General features: G+C 38.5%; 1 long non-coding RNA gene across 1 annotated transcript in view; it reads right to left on the minus strand.

The window, feature by feature from the left end:
• Positions 1 to 17,904, minus strand: part of LOC308690179 — a 1,067,189-nt gene that overhangs the window by 986,919 nt on the left and 62,366 nt on the right. The gene's annotated exons all lie outside the window — the stretch shown is intronic.

Raw genomic sequence — 17,904 nt, forward strand, 5'->3', positions numbered from 1 at the left:
ATTATAAATTTATATTAATTTATTGCTACCTATTTAATGTTGTTTAATGCATTTACGGCAAGAACAAGTAAGGACTTAAACTGATATTGTCCAGAAACACACTTTAATACCTAGACATTTTCAAACTTTTGAAGGTCACTTTAGACATTACTGTATATACGTGTAATACCTAATGTACCTGAAAAATTCTCTCCTTGGACCTCCATAGTCCTCAGCCATTTCTCCCACAAACTCAATATTGGGAGTTTTGTGCCACTCAAAGTACCCTCTTGACAGGGCCAAACATGCACTCTTTAAAATGTTTTTGCGTCTTGCTATAACAGTTATGTGTGAATAGAAGTCCAGGTTGTCCTCACGAAGCTCCTGTAAAATTGCTGGTAGCTCTCTGTCAAGCTGAAAATACAAATAAATAAAAATTCACCAACATTAAAGGGTTAGTTCACCCAAAAATGAAAATTCTGTCAGTAATTACTCACCCTCATGTTGTTCCAACCCCGTAAGACCTTCGTTCATCTTCGGAACACAAATTAAGATATTTTTGATGAAATCTGAGAGTTGTCTCACTCCTCCATAGGCTTCTAAGGAACCGAAACTTGCTGGCCCAGAAAATGTATTAAAGAGATCGTTAATATAGTCCAAGTGACTCCAGTGGCTCAATCTTAAAGGAGAAGTTCACTTTTAAAATGAAAATTCTGTCATCATATACTCACCCTCATGTCGTTTCAAACCTGTATGAATTTCTTTCTTCTGCTGAACAGAAAAGAAGATATTTAGAAGATTATCAGTAACCAGACAGTTTTTGGGTCCCAATGACTTCCATAGTAGGAAAAAAATATACTATGGAAGTCATTGGGACCCAAAAACTGTCTGGTTACTGATAATCTTCTAAATATCTTCTTTTCTGTTCAGCAGAAGAAAGAAATTCATACAGGTTTGAAACGACATGAGGGTGAGTATATGATGACAGAATTTTCATTTAAAAAGTGAACTTCTCCTTTAAGTTTATAAAGCGACGAGAATACTTTTTGTGCGCAAAAACAAACAAAAATAACGACTTTATTCCACTTTTCATTTCCTTCTCTCTGGGCCTTGGGTCTTTTTACGTAGTGTTTAAGCGTAGCGCGTCTGTGTTGTACGTCACCACGTATCACACATGACCAGCGTCGGCCAATAGTGAGCCTACATGGTGACGTGCAACACAGACGCACTACGCTTAAACACTACGTGAAAAGACCCGTCGCTTTATAAACTTAAGATTGAGCCACTGGAGTCACTTGGACTATATTAACGATCTCTTTAATACATTTTCTGGGCCAGCAAGTTTCGGTTCCTTAGAAGCCTATGGAGGAGTGAGACAACTCTCAGATTTAATCAAAAATATCTTAATTTGTGTTCCGAAGATGAACGAAGGTCTTACGCAGTTGGAACAACATGAGGGTGAGTAATTACTGACAGAATCTTCATTTTTGGGTGAACTAACCCTTTAAATTGGATAAAAATACATTTTCACTTGAAAATAAATAAATAATAATAATTGATAATACATCTATAAATAAACTAGTGCAAAATGCCTGTGCAAAATCAGTTTTTGTGTGTGTTTTTAGTAATTGTTAGTTTGATGTGTTTGAGTGCTCATTGTTACAATTACACAATTATCCATCGGACTAATGGTTCGAGATATATACGCTTAACAGACAGACAGACAGACATACAGATAAACACAGACAGACAGACAGACAGACAGATAAAGACAGACAGACATACAGATAAACAGACAGACAGACAGACAGACAGACAGACAGACAGATAAAGACAGACAGACATACAGACATACAGATAAACACAGACAGACAGACAGACAGACAGACATACAAATAAACACAGACAGACAGACAGACAGACAGACAGACATACAGACAGATAAACAGACAGACAGACAGATAAAGACAGACAGACATACAAATAAACACAGACAGACAGACAGACATACAGATAAACACAGACAGACATGCAGACAGATAGATAGACAGACAGACAGACAGACATACATAGAGACAGACAGACATACGTCTGTAATTTATAGATAGATAGAAAGATAGATAGAAACGGTAGAGAGAGAGAGAGAGAGAGAGAGAGAGAGAGAGAGACAGAGAGAGAGAGAGAGAGAGAGAGAGAGAGAGATTACAGGAATGTCTGTTAACCACATATTTCTCGAACAGTTAGTCCGATGGATCTCAAACTTGGCAGGGGTCTTGCTAGGTTTATTTGGATTCCGCATAGCACGTTCTATAGCAAAGTGTACTAGCAGCAAAACTTTAGGCTTCCGACGCAGCACCGGATGTAACTGGGCGGGGTGAGACAAAAGACATAGAGCCTATTGCAGTCACTAGATTGACTTCAGGTGTGTAAGTGTGAATATGTGTGAGTGTTAGATGGATAGATGGATAGATATACATACGATTGGACTATTACTCCTGACCGGAGAAGCCAGGGTTACTTCTTCAATGTCAGATCCTGATGAGTCTATATAGAAGTCCTCTCTAATTGGTACAAAATAGGTACAAAATTGAAAAATATATTTATAATTATCATATTTTACACAACATTTTAACAATTTAGAAAATAAAATACATCTTCAGAATTTCAGCAATACATAAAACACATGTCTTGAAATGGCATCTTGCATTTAAATGAAATAAATGCATCTTGCATTTATCATGAAACTAGCATGAAGATCATAACGGCTAGGGTGTACTTACACTGGGATTGTGTTGGTGTGGGCTGCATGGCTGCCACCTGTGGTGGAGCTTTCAGTGGTGTGGGCTGCATGGCTGCCACCTGTGGAGTAGCTTTCAGTGGCGTGGGCTGCATGGCTACCACCTGTGGTGGAGCTTTCAGTGGCGTGGGCTGCATGGCTGCCACCTGTGGTGGAGCTTTCAGTGGCGTGGGCTGCATGGCTGCCACCTGTGGTGGAGCTTTCAGTGGCGTGGGCTGCATGGCTGCCACCTGTGGAGTAGCTTTCAGTGGCGTGGGCTGCATGGCTGCCACCTGTGGTGGAGCTTTCAGTGGCGTGGGCTGCATGGCTGCCACCTGTGGTGGAGCTTTCAGTGGCGTGGGCTGCATGGCTGCCACCTGTGGTGGAGCTTTCAGTGGCGTGGGCTGCATGGCTGCCACCTGTGGTGGAGCTTTCAGTGGCGTGGGCTGCATGGCTGCCACCTGTGGAGTAGCTTTCAGTGGCGCGGGCTGCATGGCTGCCACCTGTGGTGGAGCTTTCAGTGGCGCGGGCTGCATGGCTGCCACCTGTGGTGGAGCTTTCAGTGGTGTGGTCAACCTGGCAAGGAAATTTTTAAGGAAATTGAAATTACTGGAAGAATCATACAGACATAATCATATACATTTAACATATTTAATCATACACAGATTTAACAAGCAAAGGCCTATGGGAAACTACAACCATACTTTGAATATTTTTAGTATTGTACTGAATATTTTACTCACCTTCAGACGAATATAAAGGGCAGATCTCCCCAATGCATTAGTTGAATGAATCTGATTAGGACTCAAACTTTCTAACTGCAAAGGGATGATCTGCCTTTGGCTATTAACTTTACATAGTTCAAAATCATCTGTAAGATCAGGAAATTGAACTCTCAGGGCCTGTTTAAATTCTTCCTCATCTGCATCTCGGCGCACAACCACACGACAGGCTGGAGTGGCATCTGGAAGTATAAAAAAAATAAATCACCTTTCATTTCAAAAAGCATGAAATAAAAATATTAAGAAGAAATAAATAATAATAAAAAAGGTATTCACATATGTGAACTCACCTCTGTGTGATCTATAATGGGTAATGGTTGGAGTTTTTAGCACAGAAACTTTGAAAGTTAATTGTCTAGGCCTGGTTATTTGTCTTACTCTGGACCTTCTCTGACGGATCGGCCCACCACTTGTACTCCTGAACATCTGAAACCTTTATAAAACACAATATATTAGTAATCATTGTGTTTGGCTGTTTTTTATCTTCTTGAATAGGGCCCAAGCCATGAATGGGTGAAGGCCCTATTGTTTTCCTAAGGAATATTCTTTATTTATTATTTACGACTTCTCAGGGACTTAAGAGTGTGTGTGCCATTTTGTGCAAAAGTTTGATTTTGATAATACTATGTAGGTTTGGTTGCAGTATTAGGTATTTTGCCGATTTTGTGTGTGTTGGTTTGCTATTATTTTGCAAAGTGCTATTTTTTTATTTGTAAATTAGCAACTGCACTTTTTAACCATTGCACATGTGAGAACAAATGCAAGTTTATATTTTCTTTCAGATTATGTAATTTTTAAATAAAGTCTGTATGTTGTTATTTTGTAGATGTTTGTTGTAACTAAATGGCTTCAATGTAATTCAAGATAATTTAGTAAAGCCATGGTTAATTTTTCTAAGGTCTAATACCATAAACCAGGCAATTGACTATGTCAGGGTAACTTATGTGAAAGATGGTACCATTGGTGCTTTTGGGTCTTTCGTCCATTCTGTAGCTGGCAGGTCGTACATTGTTGACGTCAAGCAGTTTCTCTAAATAGCGCTGCCTGCCTGGCGTTGTTTATTATTCTTTCTTGATAGAGCCCCTTTCCTTTTGCTTCCTCCTTCTCCATTTATTCCCAAGAAACTGCGCTGTATCGCAAAATACAAACAAATATCAAGCTGCTCTCTCCCCTCCGCTATTTCTCTCGGTCTCACTGTTCTGTTGAAGTAACCATGGCAACGGCGGGTAGCGTATCCTGCTAAAATGTTGGCGCCTTCTTTCTTTTTTTCAGTTTTCAAAAATTACAGAATTAGAAATCATTTTCTTGATACATTTCTTTTACAGATTTTCATATTAGGTAAACTTGAAACAACAATGGTGGCGCCTTCTTGAAATCATTGCTTGAAATGCAAAGCGAAGTGAAACGCGTGACGTCACATTTTCTTTAAACGAATCACTCGTTGAAAAAGACGAATTGACAAACTAAATGTGAGGAATGTAACTCAATATTATTTCATTAGACAACATTACAGTGCACTGATACAGCACAGCAGTTTTTATAATAAAAAAAATTACATTTATCAACAACAAAAAAAAAAAAAAAAAAAAAAGACGCATAGGCCTTCTCATCAACACTCTCTCCAGGGTTCTGTCTTAACGTATTATCATCGCAAAGATCTGATCTAACGTTAGATTATTATTTTCAAATTATATATATATATATATATATATATATATATATATATATATATATATATATATATATATATATATATATATATATATATATACCGGAATCGGGCCAACTGCTTGCATTTTTAAGTTTTATAATGCAATAGTCTGAATTTATTTAGATAACTGGCTAAAATATTGTACAATATTGAAAATATCCAAATACGTTTCCAGCCTTAAAAAGGCCTAAAGTCACAGGCCTAGCTATCTAGTAGAGTTGTCTGCTCCTCTTCTGGGGGGTCTTCATTAAGAAGTCTATTAAACTGAGCATTCATTCTGTCTCTTATTTCATTAATTCTTCTTCTGAATCTGCTTTCTCCATCCACCATACTGACACTTAATACTCAAATTAAAACTCAAATTCAATCTCGTCGTCATCGTCATTCGTCCATTTATTAGCCGAGCGGGAACTAGTAGGCCTAAGGCCCGCCTACTTAAAGGAACAGTTTGACTCATTATAGCTCATTGTTTTAGTGGTAATTATTATTTTTATAAATGATAAACATATTCAAAGGCTATTTTGGTGTTTCAAAGAAAAAATGCATAAGTACATTTTTTTGTTAAAACCTTACAAATCAACTTTACAGCTAATGCTGTCAAGACTTTCAATATAAAATATGTGTTTGTTTTACAGTATGACTTGAGAATGGAGATGTGCAGCAATATCTCATGCATCAGATCACATACAGGAGCCACTGTGTCAGGTGACCACCACTTTTTACCAGGCTTTGTTTTTTTTTTTTTTTTTGCCTCATAAAGGTGAAAAGCAGTGCCATGCCAGTGCACACACAAAGCGCTGCCAACCCAATATAGACCTGCAGCATGTAAACAAATGTTGTAGGCTGATTAAGTCACATAGGCTAGTTAGTAATTAGCTAGTAATTGTACATTTTGAAAAAGCTTTTAGAAATGCGTTTTAAAAGCTATTATTTTATTATTATTATTATTATTATTATTATTTGCATAAATCAGGGTTTATACTAGTAGGCCTATACAAGGACTGACATTTTTTAAATTTGAGTTTCCAAAAAATTCTTTGTTGCATGTGCCATATTACACAACATCATCCGAGAAAAAAAATGCTATACTTTCATTAAATATGGTAATATAAATAATAAAAGACTGGACAAAAATGCTTAGTTCCTTGAGTTTTATTTCAATTGTTCTTTGTAAAAAAAAAAACAAGTGTCTGCAATAAGAGATATGCAAGTTCTAGTAGTGCATTGTTGCCTCAAATAAAAAGGAAAAGTTGGCAGTGACAAATTCGAAACTCTGAAAAAATGATTGCACAACACCGTAAAAAAAGAGTGCTGCACTTCTGAAAAAGGAAAACTCAAAAACAAAATTATGTTTGCAGAGATTTTTTTTTTTACAACTAAAAAAAGCCTGCAAAACTCTGTTTTTAGTGTTTCAAAACTTTTTTTCACACATTCGCACACCAGTTTTCAGATCACCATTTACAAGGTTTCAAACCTGGAAAACAAAATAATACAGTGGGAGAACAGACTATTTTGAAACTCTGAAAAATTGTTTGCGCAACATCGTAAAAAAAAATGTTGCAGTTCTGAAGAAGGAAATCTCAAAAACAACATAATGTTTGCAGAGATAGGCCTATTTGTATATATATATATTTTTTTTTTTTTTTTTTTTTTACATTTTGCAAGCTTGCAAATCTTATTTTTCGATCTTGCAAAACTTTTTTTGTAAGATTTTGAGTTTTCAAACAGTTTCAACCTTTCGAACTTTATTTTCAGTTTTGAATCATGGCAGGATATTAATCAATCCCATACACTTTACGTAAAAATACACAAGTATTTTCATGAAATCACGCCAAGAAGGCGACAAGGTTGCAGAAGAAATGCAGAAGACAAAGAGTGGGCAAAATAAAAACGCCCAAAAGTCCCATAGACCCAGGCCCAAACCCCATCTCTGCAATAATAATTAATAAAGGCTGGTTGTTTGCCCATGTTAAAAAAACTATTTAAAAATGTTTAAACTATTTTTTGTTTGTCTTGATGTAGGCCTAGGCTACAACTTAGCTATTTTCTTGGGGATATCTCAGGCACGGCGCCAGGATTCCAGTTTTGGATGGGCCAGACTAATTGGGTGGGCGGTGGGCCTTAAATTAAAAATTTTAAATTAAAAACGTTATCCAATCACTGTTTAACCTAATAAAAATGACTGAATATACTGTTATATTATCTGTGAGTATACATAATATAGATTTGAATAGCTTGATGCATTGTTGCATTGTAAAAAGTATCGGTGGACGGACCGATCCACGATCGCTCTCCATGGATCTGACCAAAGAAGAGCGCTTTGGAATCTCCATTACGCATCATATACAGTGCGCTACGAAGACTCTTACGGTATAACTTAAGGTATGCTACCTGTTTCGGTGATGGGAAAGGACTGTGTAATTTGACTGGTCTTTAAAAGGTTGTGACCACCAAGGGGCATCGATTAGAATGCAGACAAGATGTTCTGTTGAAGTGTTTTATTAAAATAAAAGTTTAAATGTGTGTGGTTCTGAAACAGAGATACAGGCATAAATCAGTAAATGTAGACACTTATTACAGGCCTAGCAGTTATATAATAAAACAAACACAATTAAGAAATTAAATTATAGTTTTGTTATGTATGATTTAAATGCTGTTATAATAAATGCTTATTACTATGCACATACATACTTATAAATTTAGTAGTATACTACACTATATCCCTGTTCAAAGATTAATTTGCTGCACATTAACTGCAACAATATACGTACAACATATTAAATTCAGCTGAACATATGATAATTATGAGCTGCAGAATTACTCCTTAAATAAACAACATTACACATTGTGCAATAACAACAAACATTATCTCAATTGAGACACATACAGTAAGGCTTGCAGAGCAACATCTCCATTAATTAACGGCTCCTTTGAACACCCCTCCTCCCGCCCCCCTTTCTCCCTCGCCGCCTCTGAGTTTCAAGTGCACAAGTTTGTTTTGCACCTGATATATCGCGAAAAGAGTAGCAAAAGTCAAGGCGCGAAATTTTAAATTGCAGTGACAGATTTGAGAAGTTGCAAGTGCCTATTTGAGGTATACTGCGAATGTGAACGTAAGATTAAACGCAAAATATATATTACATGTTTGTGTCTGTCGTTGTATTTCTGTGAATGGCATTTTACACATTTGTGTCTACTTGTCTGCAGCTTCAGATTCAGAATACAGGTGTGTGCCTATTGTCTGCGAGTGCAAATTTCAACATTCAACTTCAGATTTTTATTTTACAGGTTTTCACATTGGAGCTGTGAGTGTAAATGTTCATGTACAAGTACAAATATTGATTGTACAAGTTCTCAAATTCACATTTACGTGCTCTCGAGTTTTAACACCATTTTATCTTGGACTTGGACGTCGGTGTGTGAATGGGTGAATGTGTAAAGCGCTTTGGTGGCCATAGGTCTGTGAAAGCGCTATATAAATGCAGTCCATTTACCATTTACCATTTTATCTTCATATGGGTAAGACATGATTTTGACCACAGTGCTTCATTGAGTGGGTTTTTTTTTTGTAGAAAGACTCTTTTTAAAAGATTTTCGTTTTGTATAAATTCTATCTTAATTTTGACAAATGTTTTTATCAACCAATTACCTGTATTTAATGAATAAGAAGCAAATAGGCCTATAGCAGACAATGTAAGGTGCCGGCCCAAATACTTGCACTGTGCGTGAACTGAAGGACGCCGAAACTCAGCTTGTGCCTCACAGATTTTAGAAATATAGGCTATCTATTATAGAAAGCTTGAAATGTCTACTTTTAAACAAAAATATTCAAAACCAAAAGAAATAGGCTAGGCTACTCTCTGATTATGAAATCCATATGAAATGTGCATTTGCGTTCATGGCGAGTCCGCATCTTTGTAGCGACACAGAAAACACCAGTTTATTAATAAACAATTAAATGTCTCCTTGCTATTTTAGACACATTCATAATCATTACTTTTACCCATTCTTTGTGGCAAGCTTTATGCGTGGGGTCGAGCGCTTGAGTGCGGCTATATTACGTAAGCTCTCATTATCCTGTGTAGGCTTAGGCTATAAAGCCTATTTATGTAATTAAAATAATATAGGCCTACTGTATATTTGTCCACGAATGGCTTTAAATGAAAAACTTTTATAGTAGACTAGAAAAAATTTTAGTCGGAGGCAGTCCATATTCCACATATTTTCGAACCAGGCAGCAGGCCATTCTGGGTTGAGCTAGCAACCCTACGGAATGAGCGAGCGGAGCGGAATATTCAGAAATGCGCTCTCCGCTCACATGCTCTGATCGGAACAAACCCGAACCTGTCTGCTGAACTTGCAGTAGCACCTCAATGCAGCACAAGATCCGGGGAGGCTTGCGCAGAAACATCAAAATAGACGCCTAACCAGCTTTTTAAATTTGTTTTTAAAATAAACATTTAGACTATTTTAACACAAATGATGAGCTTATTGACGATTTTTTATAATTCTTGACAAAATTAGAATATATTAAAAGTTTTTTTCTTTTTGAAGAAAAGTTTTGGGTGCGCTGATATCTAAAGGTTAACATTTTACCCTATTCACGTAAAAATGTTTGGCTATAGCCTATTTGAAACTTTAACCTATGGATTCCTCTGGGCTTTTCTTTTCCTTACTCTGGACCAGCTAGGTCTCCAACGTGGTGCCTGTGAGTTGCCCGCTAAACACATTCTATAAATAGCCCCAACTTGCAAATAGCGATAATCGCGGCTTCAGACTTCGACTAAATTGTAGCCTATATAATTTTGCAACTTTTTTTCGTGCCCGTTTAACTAAACATTTGCACTGTTGCCTCTACAAAATTACCCAACTCTCTTTGATTATACGCTGTCATTTGCATTGCGTTTGAGAAACATAAAAGCGAAACGAAACTTGTTTGTTCTGTGCAGAGCGCAGCATTATCAGCAGGCCCGGCGTCAAGGGGGGGGGGGGCTTAGCCCCCCCTAAGATGATCTCAAGCCCCCCTTGCGGTGATCTGAATGATGATTATGTGACTGAGCGTTCGTGCAGGGTTCGCCTAAACACTTTATGAATAAGATAACAATAAACGAGAACTGCCTGAACTGTTCTTTACTTTAGGCCAGGGGTAGGCAACCTAAGGCACGCGTGCCAACACTGGCACGCGGAGGGTTAATCGCTGGCACGCGCGCAAATGCGAGAGAAGTGTATTGTATTTGATTAAGATAAAGTAGTCTACCTGCACACAGATCTACATTTTGATGTAATAATTCCTCATAGTAAAAAACACGGAACGCACATGTAGGAAACCTCGTGAATTACGGCCGTTTCACGCATATTTTTGTCGGCGTGCATGTTAATCAATAAGTGCATTCACGCGGGAGCAGGAGCAGCGCATGAGTGCCCAACAGGAGCGTCGCGTGTGCAGCAGTGAAGCGCGGGTTTCGCCGCCGAGTCTATTTTGTCTGCGCTGCTCACGCTCAATGAAAGTGAAAGCCCACTTTTGATGGACAAAATAAATATGATTTCAAACAAAAGTGCCCAAAATGCACAGAATGTGCATGTCTAGTGTGTTTTAACATGAACTGGATTAGGTTACGTCAGAAAAGAAAATGAAGACTCAAAAATATTTATAAAAAATTTACCCATTTAAACTTGTTTTTATTATTCAGTTTGGGTAAAAGGATATGGTATTTTAATAAAAAAAAAAATATATATATATATAGAAAATAAATATTTGTGTGTGCTGTAAAGTGTAAAATGAAATAGGAATCGGCTAAAATTGGTATCGGCAACTCAATGAAAAATCGGAAATCGGAATCGGCCTAGAAAATTGTAATCGGTGCATCTCTAGTTAGGAGTTATAAATACTATAATTTGTCTATCTAAATCTAAAACAAATTTCAAATTTTTTGTACTATATCTGTGTTAGCTATTATGAAAATGTAAAATGTGTATATATAGCCTATATATATATGTGTGTGTGTGTGTGTGTGTGTGTGTATATGTACATATATATATGTATATATATATATATGTACATATACACACACACACACACACACACACACATATATATATAGGCTATATATACACATTTTACATTTTCATAATAGCTAACACAGATATAGTACAAAAAATTTGAAATTTGTTTTAGATTTAGATCACGGTCACGGTCTTCGGGTTTTCCTCTCACATGTGTGTGAAAAGACGTTTAATAGCCTAAAGCAGGGGTCGGCAACCTTTTTGTCATAAAGTGCCATTTTTAAGTTTCCGAGTTCATCACTGTGCCACAACACACTTTTAGCCTATATATATATATATATATATATATATATATATAGGCTAAAAGTGTGTTGTGGCACAGTGATGAACTCGGAAACTTAAAAATGGCACTTTATGACAAAAAGGTTGCCGACCCCTGCTTTAGGCTATTAAACGTCTTTTCACACACATGTGAGAGGAAAACCCGAAGACCGTGACACCCCAAGTACGCAATGCATGACCTTAATCGCCTATCTACTAGCCCCGAGGTTAAAATGCATTGCACACATAGAACGAGCGCCAGCACATCCAGAATTAATGTGCATATATACACAATCAAACATAAGGTCTGTTACAATTATTAGGCTACTTTTATTATCAAATCAATATTACAATTAATTAGCCCCGCAATAATCTCATAGCGCATCACTGCATAACCGACGCGCAGCGATGAAGATTAGTCCTCATTTAACAAACGTGTTTAACACGAAATAATTCTCATTTTTTTCACCATGGGCCACAAGAGAAATATTAAGAAAATAAATTGGGTTAGGCCTATACGTTATCAGCACATGTTAAGTAGATTCAGCTCTCATCGGTCAGTTTTTAGTTTCACTTTCTATAGTGAAAAATTGAATGGGATTTGATAGTACTTCTCCACCGACATAACTCTCGCTCAAAGTGCTCGCCTTCATAGTTTAAAACGCCATATATTTCAAATGTTGCGACGTGACGCTTTTCTTGTTCAACAATTGCGCAGAATGATGGACAACAATCACATTTCACCGCGATATCCCCACGAAATATTTCCAATCACATTTCGTGCACGTCTTATCCACATCCCCCCCCCCCCCCCCCCCCCCCCCCCCCCCCCCCCCCCCCCGGTCCTGGAGCCGGGACTGATTATCAGCTTGACCCAAAAAACAGCGATCACGGCCAGAGCATCCTGAGAGCATCACACAAGAATTACACAGAGCTGCGCCATCCACCGAGACACATTTTAATTCAGCGCAGAATTCTCTATCTCTATTATAAACCCACAGATGACTAGGTTATCAAAGATATTGACAAAAAAAACAAAAAAAAAAACAGGCGAAACATTGTTCCATTTAAGAACAAACCAGTTAGAAGATATTTCACTCCACAACTTATGAATTAACTGTAGTAAAAACAAACTTTTTTTGCCTGTATTGTTCATATTAAAAATGCTGTTATATTAATATAGTCATGTATAAATGTATTAAATGTAAATGCAGTAATGTTTTTTATTAGAAATTATTTCAGTTTATTTATTTAGCCATACTATAGGCCTATTGTTTGGGCTGTTTTTGATAACACGTAGCCTACAATAGGTTTATAGAGAATACAAAAATAATTCAATAGCCTATTTTCATATTTTTTCAAGAGTTTTCGCATATGATGGTGAAAAAAAAGTTAAAAGTAAAAAATCACTACCATGTTATAGCCTATAAATATTAAAAAAGTGCCTTTCTAGATTATTTTATCCCTTGAGGTATAGCCCTCGCACACGATAAAGTTGGTGACCCCTGCTCTGGACATATTGAGGATACAAAATCAGTTGAGTTTGCTTCTGTTAATGGCAATTTGTTTTACCTTTTTTTTTCATAAAATGACTGGACTTTTGGCTATATTTGGCTGTATTGACTTAGCCTATTTGGCTACCTTATTACCTTATTACATTTCGTTATTTCCAATAGGCCTATATTTTGTAATATGAAGATTAAAATATTTTGCCCTTTTCGATCGTCAGTTCATAGCCTATAAATAAACTTGTGGGGAAAAAGCCCACCGAGGTTCGAGAGGTTTGGTTCAGTAGCCATTTGTCTTTTTATTCGAATTTTGAAAGAATTACCGTAATTTTAGAAGGATAAAAGGGAGCAAATAAATAAAAAATAAAAAAATAACATTGTTATTTGCCTACTTTCCCAACATTTGAGTCATTATTCTTCTTATACAACAAAAGCTGTAAGTTTATTGGGCTGGATGAGACTCCGTATGGGCTAATTCGTGAATATTTGTAAAGATTTGTCTTAAGAGAACAAAATGTAGGCTACAGTTCTGTTGATGCCCAGCAGGGTTAACTGAATAACCTATAACGTAAACCTGAAATAAAGGTTGTTTACTTTTATTTAAAAAATCGGGTTTTTTTCAACCGACAAGATAGGCTGTGCTGTGTTAAATTAAAATCGTCTGTGACCTAAAAACAAACAACATTTTTTTTTCCCCCAGGGGCTTAGTTTTAGCAGCATAATAGCTGCATAAAGATCATCGTATATGCACCTGTAGCACTTCTGTGGAAAAAAAGGCTACACGAAATTTCTTTCTGTTCATGGTCAAAATTATCGCTTTTGAGAAGCAAATTCACGGAAAGGAAAGCTGTTTGTTTTCTTCATTATACGTTTTGTTTTTATTGTGAGTGTAGGTATAGGCCACACACACAAAAACATTCACAGATTCGAATGATCCTTGGCTATAATGATCCGTGCTGAATTGGTCTGGTCTGACTCAATTCATCATTGATTGGGAGAGACCAGTTCAAACTTAGTGGCTGTGGAAATCAGTGGGCGTGTCTCATTATACTATAAGCAAAACGCCGTAAAATAACGCGCGCTCTGTGCAACCAAAACGGCGTTTTTTACGGCGTCATATGGCAAGATGAACGGCGTAAAACGCGGCGCTTTTCCATGTACACTAAAACGCCGTCAAATACGGCGTCATTGACGTATTTCGCGCGTCTTTTACGGCGTTTGTAATTACAACGGCGTATTTTACGGCGTCCAATACTGTTTAAAACGCCGTATTTGACGGCGTTTGGCTTTAAACGCGATTAATCTATGGCGTATTTCTGAGCCTCTTGGCTTGCCATAGCCTTGCGCTCGCGAGAGATTTTTGACATACGTCAGCATGACATCAGAGCCAGGCGGACCGCACTCGGACACATTTCTAACCGGCATGCATCTCGCGCTGATCACCGGTGATCGATTCTGCGCAGATTTTGCTCATCTCAAACAAGCCTATTGACCAGAGGGCAGGGTTTTACTCTAGCGCTCCTCCTCTCCATCTCTGCTCATAACAGACTAACCTCTCATTTACACCACACACGTCTGCGGCGCATTACGGCTGCGACACACACGGCTACCGGAGCTTATATTAAATTATATTATATTAGCTTATATTAAGTTCTGTTGCTTTTATATGAAAATAAATATAATGAACAAGACACCCAAAGTAGCCTACTTATTTAATTCCATTCCAAATACATGTTTATCAGTCTTTTTTTCTTTACAGACATGTTTTTTTATTTTTATTTATTTTTTTAATAAAAATTACATTGCATAACCCATAGAGATCGCACTGTTAGATAGTTTGGGAATATTCACACATAACGTATACACATAAAACATGATATCAGAGTTTTAAAATCAAACATTTTAAAAGAGAACAATACACGGTTGTTTAAACCAATGAGCATTAAGCTGTGTCGTCAGCAAGTCGTTTCCCATCATGCTTTTGATCAGCGCAGTCGGTGGAGAGCAACTGCGCTCGACTGCAGAATCCGACAGGTGTGCCTTGCGCTCGCGAGAGATTTTTGACATACGTCAACATGACATCAGAGCAAGGTGGACCGCACTCGGACACATTTCTAACCGGCATGCATCTCGCGCTGATCACCGGTGATCGGTTCTGCGCAGATTTTGCTCATCTCAAACAAGTCTAATGTCATGCCCTTCACTTGCTAACTTCCCTCTGTCTCGTTCGCTCGGATGTACGTCATTGCGACTCGCGAGTGCCCACTACTGGCGGAAACTGCGGCGGGCTGAATTGGAACGTCCTAAGCCCTTGATCACTTGGAATCATGTAGTTGATTTATTATTTACATTTGTTTTCCCTTTAAGAATTTGTTTAATGCAGCATTCAAATGTATATGTGTTTGGGTTGTTTTCAATAATAATAAAAAAAAAAATAGAATTAATATAGAGTTGTTTGTTGTGGTGGTTGTAAGATTAATAAGGGAATTAAGATCAATATAACTCAAAGGGGATTGAATTACAGGGAAGAACCGAATTATTATGCAAATTATTCAGAATTAATATTTAACACTTTATCAACTATTCGTCCACCGATAAATTGAGATTAGGGTATTTATCAATTCTGGACAGAATATTATCCCGTGGCCTACGGTAATAATATCAAAGTTATGATAACTGATTAATATGAGCAAGGTAGCAAAATCTTTTTAGTTTAAGGCAGTAACTTGTAAGCACACAGCACAAGACGCTTGTATGTAAAATCAACCAAGACTTTATTGAACTACTCTAATACACACAAACTAAACTAACACGAAAACACACAAACATTCATTCAAACAGTGACAGAGAGTGATGTTATTAACGGAGTGTGAATGGAGTCCCAAATGTCTAGCGTTAGACACTATTTCTTGACCACAACCTGAGAGAATCAAACTACTAGCACTTTAATCTTAGTTCGTTTTCTTAATAAGATTTGCACCAGTTCACTTCAGCCAGAATTAGGAGAATTGTGTACTTGCGTTTAGATGCTCCTGAGCGCGTGCGTTCCCTGTGACGAAGTTGCTGGAGAGGGAATCTCTTCGGCGCTGATTGGCTGGCAGTCGGTCGATGATGCGTTCTGAGGGACAGCACTCGATGGTGAGTGGTTGGTTGGCTTTGCCGGGTGGCGCTTCGTTCGCGGGATTTCCTGGATTGCGGGTTGCTATGCAACGGAGTTTCCTCTGAGTCTGGAGCGACTCTGAGAGGGGTTTCTTTGACGAAGTTCAGCGAAGGATCTTACGGAAGAGTTGATGAGTTTTGCGTGAGCTCTTGGTGGTTTGAAGAGTATGTAAGCATACACGCTGGACGATGGAAAGGTCAGCGAGAGCAAAAGTCACTGCAAAAGCGAGGCACAAGGCGGGCAAAAAGCAAGGCAAAAAGCAAGGCAAAAAGCAACTCATAGCTGCTTGTCATTGGGTTATAAGCGTGTCCATCTGACCCGTCCTTCCTAGTGCGACAGCCAATCAGATATTGTCATACAGACTACAGAGAATACACATGTATGAGGCAACTTCTGGTGATTAGTTCCTATAGATGAGGTAGAAAACCTTACAAATAGGCTGTAATGAAAGTTAAACACACAGAAAGAACTCCACAGGTTACATAAAATATACATGATACTTAAGATATATGTGAGGTAAATACTGGTGATCAGTTCAGCTTATTGGAAGCAATTTTGAGACCGTTGTTTGTATTAAACCACAAGTGGGTTAATTTCAGTCTATTGGTTTTGGAGACAAAAAGTCCCTGGAATTTACAACTGCAGAAAGGGGGGTGTCCCCTGGTTGAGGGTTTCTGGTGATTCTGGGCCATAAGAATGCTTTAGCATCCTTCGTTTCCTGATAAGGCTGTGGATTTATGCATTGGGGTCACCACAGGGTTTCTTGGCCATTTGGTCGTAAGTTTGGGGAACAAAGGAATCTTTTCCTGCTGTCCTGGCATCGCTGGTTTGAGATTAGACACGCACAAAAAGGGGAAGGGGGGTGACATCTCCTTTAGCCATCTCGGCACCGTGACTGTGTTTTATGACTTATGGTTCACTAGGGAATCGTTCCGAACTGTGGAATGTGGTGTTGGTTTCATATGACATGGACTGTTCAAGGATAATCCTACATGGTGATTAGACAAGATCTGTGGTGACGTCACAATCGTACTGCATTGTGGGACATATAGGTGCCTGAAGTGTACATATGAAGTAGACTCGCTCCCTCGGTCAAAATCGAGGGAACGAGGGTCTGTCCAGATCTAAACTTCCCTCGTCTACTTCACGAAGTGGAACGCACTTCAAAATGGCGGCAGGGATTCCCCCGAGGGGAAGTGCTTAGGGAAGTTCGTAAGTGTGTGTCTAAAAGTGGACTGGAACGCAGCACTGGTGTGAGTTGGCACCGCGTGGAGGACGGAATACATGGATTTCTCGGCGACGTCATCACTGCTTGCGCACGCATCCAGGAGGCAGAAAGACCCGCCCCAGATAGCAAATGACATCTGGCCCAGTTGTGGCCCACATTTTCCAAATTCTTCTGGCCCACATACCGCATGGAATGACGGCGATGACTCAACCTGAGTGTGGCAGCTAGAAGTCAGCCATAACCGGGCCAGACGTGGGCCACATCTCAGAAATGGCATGGGCCACAACCGGGCCAGACGTGGGCCACATCTCAGAAATGGCATGGGCCACAACCGGGCCAGACCTCAGAAATGGCATGGGCCACAACCGGGCCAGATCTCAGAAATGACATGGGCCACACCTGGGCCAAATCTCAAATGACATGGGCCACACCTGGG

The sequence above is a fragment of the Scardinius erythrophthalmus genome, assembly GCF_964197995.2.
Source record: "Scardinius erythrophthalmus genome assembly, chromosome: 4".
Taxonomy (NCBI): Eukaryota; Metazoa; Chordata; class Actinopteri; order Cypriniformes; family Leuciscidae; genus Scardinius; species Scardinius erythrophthalmus.